At 40.6% G+C, this 6,743-nt stretch overlaps 1 long non-coding RNA gene across 1 annotated transcript; it reads right to left on the bottom strand.

Moving 5' to 3' along the window:
• Nucleotides 1–1,619: 1,619 nt before the first annotated feature.
• LOC306800312 lies at nt 1,620–5,068 on the bottom strand. The gene is made up of 3 exons (XR_013773806.1): nt 4,930–5,068; nt 4,479–4,684; nt 1,620–3,802 (listed from the first exon to the last, which is right to left on the bottom strand). It is a non-coding gene; the product is annotated as an uncharacterized lncRNA (long non-coding RNA).
• Between the last annotated feature and the right edge of the window lie 1,675 nt (nt 5,069–6,743).

Raw genomic sequence — 6,743 nt, 5'->3', positions numbered from 1 at the left:
CTAAACGTTAGGAGTAGGACAATTTTTCAAGAAGCTTGTGCCCACTAATTTCAAACTTGTTTTTTGTGAACATTGCAGTAATATGCCCAAGGATACCAATTCTTCAAAACAAGAAAGAATTTCTATAGATTTTTTTTCCTGGTATTACTTAATATCAGTCTACATATTTAAATGTCCTTTCATTTTTCACCTAAATGACCCTTTATAACTATAGATTTTTTTTATATTCTGTTGCACAAAATGCTGCAAATGGAGAATATATTAATTTCTCAGAGCAAAATCACTAATATAGTGACAGCCCACAAGGACTGGAAAACTTGGATACAGGTTGTGTTTCACCCCAGCTCTGAATCAGTTTGCCTGGTTATTAACTGGGAGCAAAAACCTTGAGCATCCACTGGTGGTATATTCTGTTCCTGGTTACATGATATCCTAAAATTTCTTGACTGCTACCAAGAACTTACTACTCTTTCCTGTTCCTTTCCAAGAAAAGTGAGTCAAATATGCAATTATTTCTTATATCCTCTTCCATATGGAGGATATTTTAACTCTTTCCTTTCCTGTAAGAACTAAAGCATAGAGTTGCTGGGAAAGCATGAGGGATGTGCATCTCAGGGCCAAATGGCCAAATAAAGTAACCTGCCAGAGACAAATTTAGGTTAACAGACCCTTGCAGAAGCACCTAAATATAAACTCCCGGGCTATTTTTGTTATAACTTATCACCAACAAACATGGCAGGAATCATAAACACAAAGCTTTAAGAGATAGAAAAAGGGAGTTTGTGTATGTTAATATGGAACAGCATTTGAACCTGAGACCTTGATGGGATTAATCTCTGCTTACAGTACCCTGGCCCACATTTTTACAGAAGTTTAGACTGCAAATTACTAAATGGGTCATAATTTTAAGCACCAAAGTCTAGATTTTCCATATGGGTAGGAATTATGTGCTTTTAATAATCTGCTTCTTTAACTCGCTCACCTACTGATGAAAGATTTGATTTATTGGTATAAAGCGGACGTAACAGTCTTGTTCTCATTCAAGTGGTCAGAGATGTCACCCTGAACAGGGAGAGTTACACCCTTTCTTCTCTTTTTGGAGAGGGTTGGTGAGATGATAGGTAAGATTTGAAGAGAAGACTTGCCCACAGCTCATTGGGACACAGGTGTGTGATCCCTTGCAGCTGGATACCACTTCCCTACTGGCAGGGGACAAGTTGCAGAACAGGACCAGGTGCTTCCAAGAGCTCTCCTGTCTGGCACTGCAATGAGCTGTGTAATCTGGGGCTGTTTGCACAAGTACACTCTACCCACTGATCTCTGTGCACTCATTTGTTGGTGGGGGTCACTGGATAGAGCTATTTCCCACCACATGCCATGTTTGCTGTCACTCTGATCATATTTCTTCTGCTGTGTCTGCATCCACTGTGTGACTTGGCAACACCAAGGGTGGTCATTTCCTTTAGTACAAGAGGAGTCTACCCCAGTGAGCAGCCAAGCTGAATTATCAGCCTGGAGAGCTTCAAATGGGTTATAACCAAGCTTCAATATCCAGAGGCCTCATTTCTCACACTATTTTTTAATTATCCATCTTCACAGGAACCTGCTAGGACCAAGTTTGTCCCCTGTAACTCACAGCAGCCAGTGGGCAGAGGGCTCACCAGAAAAACAGGATGTCACACAACAGTCACACTGCCCATGAAACCTGTCTGCATCTTGGCTTTCAGATAAACCCCAACATGAGACCTCAACTAGTTTAAGAGTTTTCATGACTTTTGCAAAGGAACTGTGAAGAGTCTGGCACCAGCACTGGGGTAATTCATCCTCTGAAAAACATCACCCTTTGCAACCAATAATTCTAGCTAGGTCTGAGGGGAGAGGTCTGAGAAAGAAATTGAAATGTTTGATAGGTTAATCACACATGAAAACAAGGAGATAGGTGGATACTGAGCAAGAAAAATTAAATCTGTAATTACCTTTATTCCCTTTAATTACTTTTGGGGTGTAGGGCTGTGAATATTCTTAATTTGGTCTCAATTTGATGAATTAAACAATGAATACCCACTCAGAGAGGTACTGTGCACGATGAAGCAGAAAGAGAAAGACAGGGGAAGGGAGGAGAAAAAAAAGTCAGTTTTCAAAATCTTACAAGGGTTCTGTAAATCTAGTATTAATCCTCCTCTCTCTCTCTTGTGTTTTGGTACCCAAATTTACCAAACCCTAAGCACTGGGTGCTGGGTAGGATTTAAGGCTAAGCAGGCCCCAGTGATGGATGTGGGGGAGGCAGAGAGAAAGACAAAATAAGCACAGAAGGTAGAGCCCAGTGATGTTTAAAAGGCAAGTGAAGTACAAACAGGTAACTTTAGTCAACTAAATATTTCATACAAGATTCCAGGATCCATCATTGAGATGCAGGGTAAAAACACAGAATTTATCAAATTCAGTACTAAAAAATAATTTAATAATAACCATTAGGATTATGGAACAAACAGTGTGGTCAAGGGTCTATAAATGAAGCCAAATTTAAGATTCTTTTATTTCTAACAGTTCATCATTAACCCTGAGAAAATTGCACAATATTATTCAATTTACCAACTTCCAAAATAATTATTTACTCATACCTCTTTCCTATACCTATATTATTTTGTCCCCACTACTAGAAATACTACAACACTCAACTTACTGATGCCATCACAGAAAATTTAGTGCAAATTCTACCAGAATAAAATCCTCAGGATTTAGCCCTTTTGACAGTCTGACTACGGCATTTTAAGTTTGACATAAAAGCTAAAATTATGTGGATGTAATCCATATAAATGATATAATAACAGATGCAGGGAAAATAAAAGCAGAAGAAGAAACAGAAAAATCTCTGGGCTGTTTTCCAAGAGAATTCACTGTGGATGAAGCTATTATAGGAAAATAAAATTAAATGTGACAAATATATACTTTAAAACACTAGGAAATGGGAAGAACAGAAATGTCAAGAAAAATAACCATGAGATGAAATCAGAGAGAAGGACCTGATAAAAATGCTTGTGCTTTTCTGCAAGGATGTCTCTTTGGTCTTCCTGCACCTATTGCAACATGAAAATTATGTTTGCTCCCTGGAAGGGAGTTGCAGAAGACAGGCATGTATGGAATTCCCAGGGCATCAGCCTGCCTCACTGCTTCTTTTCAGTTTTTATAGACAAAGTGTGGATTAGTAACTTTGCATGCTTGAAATTGCCAAATTTAATCCACGGGGCCCTAAATCCATACATATTACACAGCATTACAAAGCCCTTCTTCTTTATAAGAGTATCATGGTGTTTTCATTCCAGATGACTTATAGCAAGTAATTAAAGGGATCATTAGCAAGAAGTGTACAAAAATCCTTAAGCCTCTCATGAGCAGTCTGCTTTCTTAATAAGTGGAATTGATGCTTCAACTGCCCCATTTAATGTAGATTGTTTTGAGCATGTGCCACATTTTCTTCCTAGACTCAAAATCAAAACATCTGATTAGATCTAAGTGTCTCCACCTTGCTTGAGTAATGAGTCTGTCCTAAAAAAAGAATTGACAGCTCCATCAAGGACTTCCTGAGTTACAACTTTGGGTAAATCATGCTTTTTGTCATTATTGCAGTGAAGTGAACAGCTTTTTCTGTTCAGAAGCTCTTCCAGGCAGGGATGGTCTCCCTAAAAGTATGTTCTGCACGTAGCAAATCAGAGTTTTGTCACAGTTTGGGCCTCAGGACGCTTCTGCAGTGCAAGCACTAATAACTGAATGATCTGTTGATAATACAGCATCTGCCATTTGCCTAAAAATAGAAAATTGTGCCCTTGTCTTGTGTTAATGAGAAAGGAATGAACAATCACACTATCCTTGTCCTGCAACAGTGCTGCCCTGTGTCCCCATGCAATGTTTCTCAGCAGTTTCTATGACTTCTAAGGAGTTCACAATGAATAATCTGAGTTTGCAAAAGTTATAAACCCTCTACTATTAGTGCTTTCTTCAGCGTAGTGTCCTCCAAGGAGTTGAACTGTGGAAGCAGCCCTACCACATCTCTCCACCACTCTTCACCCCCTCAGCTGGTGACAATCACATTGTCACCAAAGCCACCAAGGTCAGGCAGGATCAAGAGCCAGGTTGCATGAAGGCTTTCTGGGCACAGTCCTGACCATAGCAAGGTGCCTGTTCAGGATTTATCCCTCTCTTTGAGATAGAGCACCCCTAGCCTTGCTTTTGTTCCTGTACTCTGCTCTAGGATCATTTCTAGTGAGCCTGTCTCATCCCCCTCCCTCTTCAAACCTCATTTAAAGCCTCTCAACAAGCCCTGTCAAGCCATGGGGCTAGAATTGTTTTAGACAGGTGAAGCCCATCTGCCTCCAGCATGCCTGATGCCATATATTCACCCCATGGCTGAAAACCCCAAAACTCCACAATAGCACCACTCCTGGGTTTTACCATTCCTTTTGGCATTCATCCCTGCTTACCAAAGGAATTAAGAACACCACCAGTGCTCCCATCTGTCCAAGCAGGCAATACAGTGCCTGCATGTTCCTTTTGGCTGTCCTGGTGCTTCTCTCATCAGCCTCATCACTGTCAACCTGGACAACCAGTAGTGGGTAATAAACAGAACAGGGGAGCTGAGGTCAAACCCTTTTCCAAGCAGGACTCTGCTGTGCAGAGGGGATCTTCACTGGGCAGAGTGCAAAGACAGCAAGGTCTGTTCTGACTGCATGAGAGAAGGGATGTTTTGCCCATGGAAATTGCCCTCTGTGGTTATAATCCTATACTCACTGGGACAATTTCAATGGCCATGCTGCAAAATCTCCCAGCAGCAGCAAGGTCTGACTGATGGGATTTTGTACAGGGTTGAGGGGAAGTGAAAACTCTGAACCATGACAAAATGTACTTATTTCTTAACTCAAGCAAAACACTTACCCAGTTCCACTTGACCCTATCTGGCAAAGTTCGTGCTGTTCTCGCTGAGCTGAGCACAGACTCCCTGCAAGTTTTAGCTCACAAACAGAAGAGCTAATGACAGGCACTTTTCAGTGATTAACTCATACAATTAATACAGTTGATAGTCATCTCCCATTCCTGTAATTAAGGAGATAAAGGTGATATGGTTAATGAGTGCTTTAGCATGAGCTTAATTGCAAATCCTCTCATCAATGAAGTGATTTATTGAAACACTTGTGGAGCAGTGAATAACTTGCCTTCCATTTGGAAGTGAAAACTCTGAGACATTAAAGAGTTTGGAAAATTCACAACCACTGTCAATATTCCCATGCAGCCACTCTGCACCCTAGGTCTTGCACAGCTACCCATTGAGTATTGAATATATTTCTGCAATTATCAGACTTTGCATAATGAGATGAAGGAGAAAAAAAAAGAAAGTTACTGGTATTAAATTACTAGTGTTGTTTCATTCCTATTACTGTCTTTTTACTCTTCAGTCTGAAAAACCATGGTTCAAGCAAATTCAGAATAAACCTTTGAAAAATCGGTATCAGTTGTGTATAAGCCTTTGGGAGAAAAATATTTTTTTTAATTTTTTCCCAGAACACATCAGCTTCCTTAGCTGTCATATCTTCACAATATCTTCTAGAAGCCTTAAAAGGTCATTTGAATGATCTCTGGTCTGATGTGCATTTGAAGTAACCAATAAAGCATACATTTTTCATAAAGAAAATCTCAAAATGAAGGAAAAATGTCTCCTGGTGAGCACCTCACAATAAAAAACTAAGCAGGAAAGTTTAGATACATTTCTTTTCTGCAAACAGGCATCAGTGCTTGTATTTGTTGTCTAACAAAGGCTATTTAAATAGCTTGTCTATGGAAATTTGTTTGAACACATTCAAGCCTGTGAGCTGCTTGCAGACTGAACATTTATTTCTGGTATTCAGGCTCTGTCCTTGGTCACCTAAGATACATGATATTGACTCCTTTCCTGACTGGAAAACTTAAAATTCACAAACTCTTACTTTGTCTACTCAAAACATTTGATTTTTGTCACCAGAGTGAGTAAGTGCCAGGATTAAACAAGTCTGTGAGCTCAGGCTGCAGGCTTTCTCATGCACCCATCCACACACTAAAGTCTCTTCACAGAAATGGCCATGAAAAGCCATGGTCTGAGTGATAGCAGCCACCTGGAGCCTCCCATTAACCCTGGCCAAAGACAGGCTTCCAAAAGCCTACTGAGAAATCACAAAAATGCCAGTGACTAAACTTGTATCCCTCATATGGGAGATCAGGATGGCATTTACACAGAGCAGTTCAACTCAGTGGAATTTCTGAGAAAATACAGAGTATATTCAGCACAGACACTGGAGCAGTTTAAGGCTGCTGCAGCATAAACTGTAATACAAAACTCTGCTGTGCAAAAGTCCAGCTGAGCCAATATCCTTAACCCTCCTGAAACCATTACAGAAAACACATATGCCCAATTCATTTTTTTACTAAAGAGAAAGAACTGAGTAGTGGATGCTGATCTGAAATGGAAGGGGGGGGGGGGGGGGGGGAAGTTTTAAATAAAAGAAATTTAGAACAAAACAAGGGAAAGTTTCACCAAAAAGTTTCATCTGTTGCAAGCAGCAGAAGCAGAGCCTATGGTCCCCAGCATCAGGGGATGGGGTTGGCTTGGCCAGACTCAGCACTGAGCACAGAGCACCAGCTGCAAACCAAGGCTCAGAGCTGGGGCTGTGGGTGAGTCTGGGGAGGCTCAGCACTGGCACCCAGTACCTCCACATTCC

Source organism: Erithacus rubecula, assembly GCF_903797595.1.
Source record: "Erithacus rubecula genome assembly, chromosome: 3".
NCBI lineage: Eukaryota > Metazoa > Chordata > Aves > Passeriformes > Muscicapidae > Erithacus > Erithacus rubecula.
The sequence above is the reverse complement of the archived record's forward strand: the minus strand, read 5'-3'. Positions and strand labels throughout refer to the sequence as shown.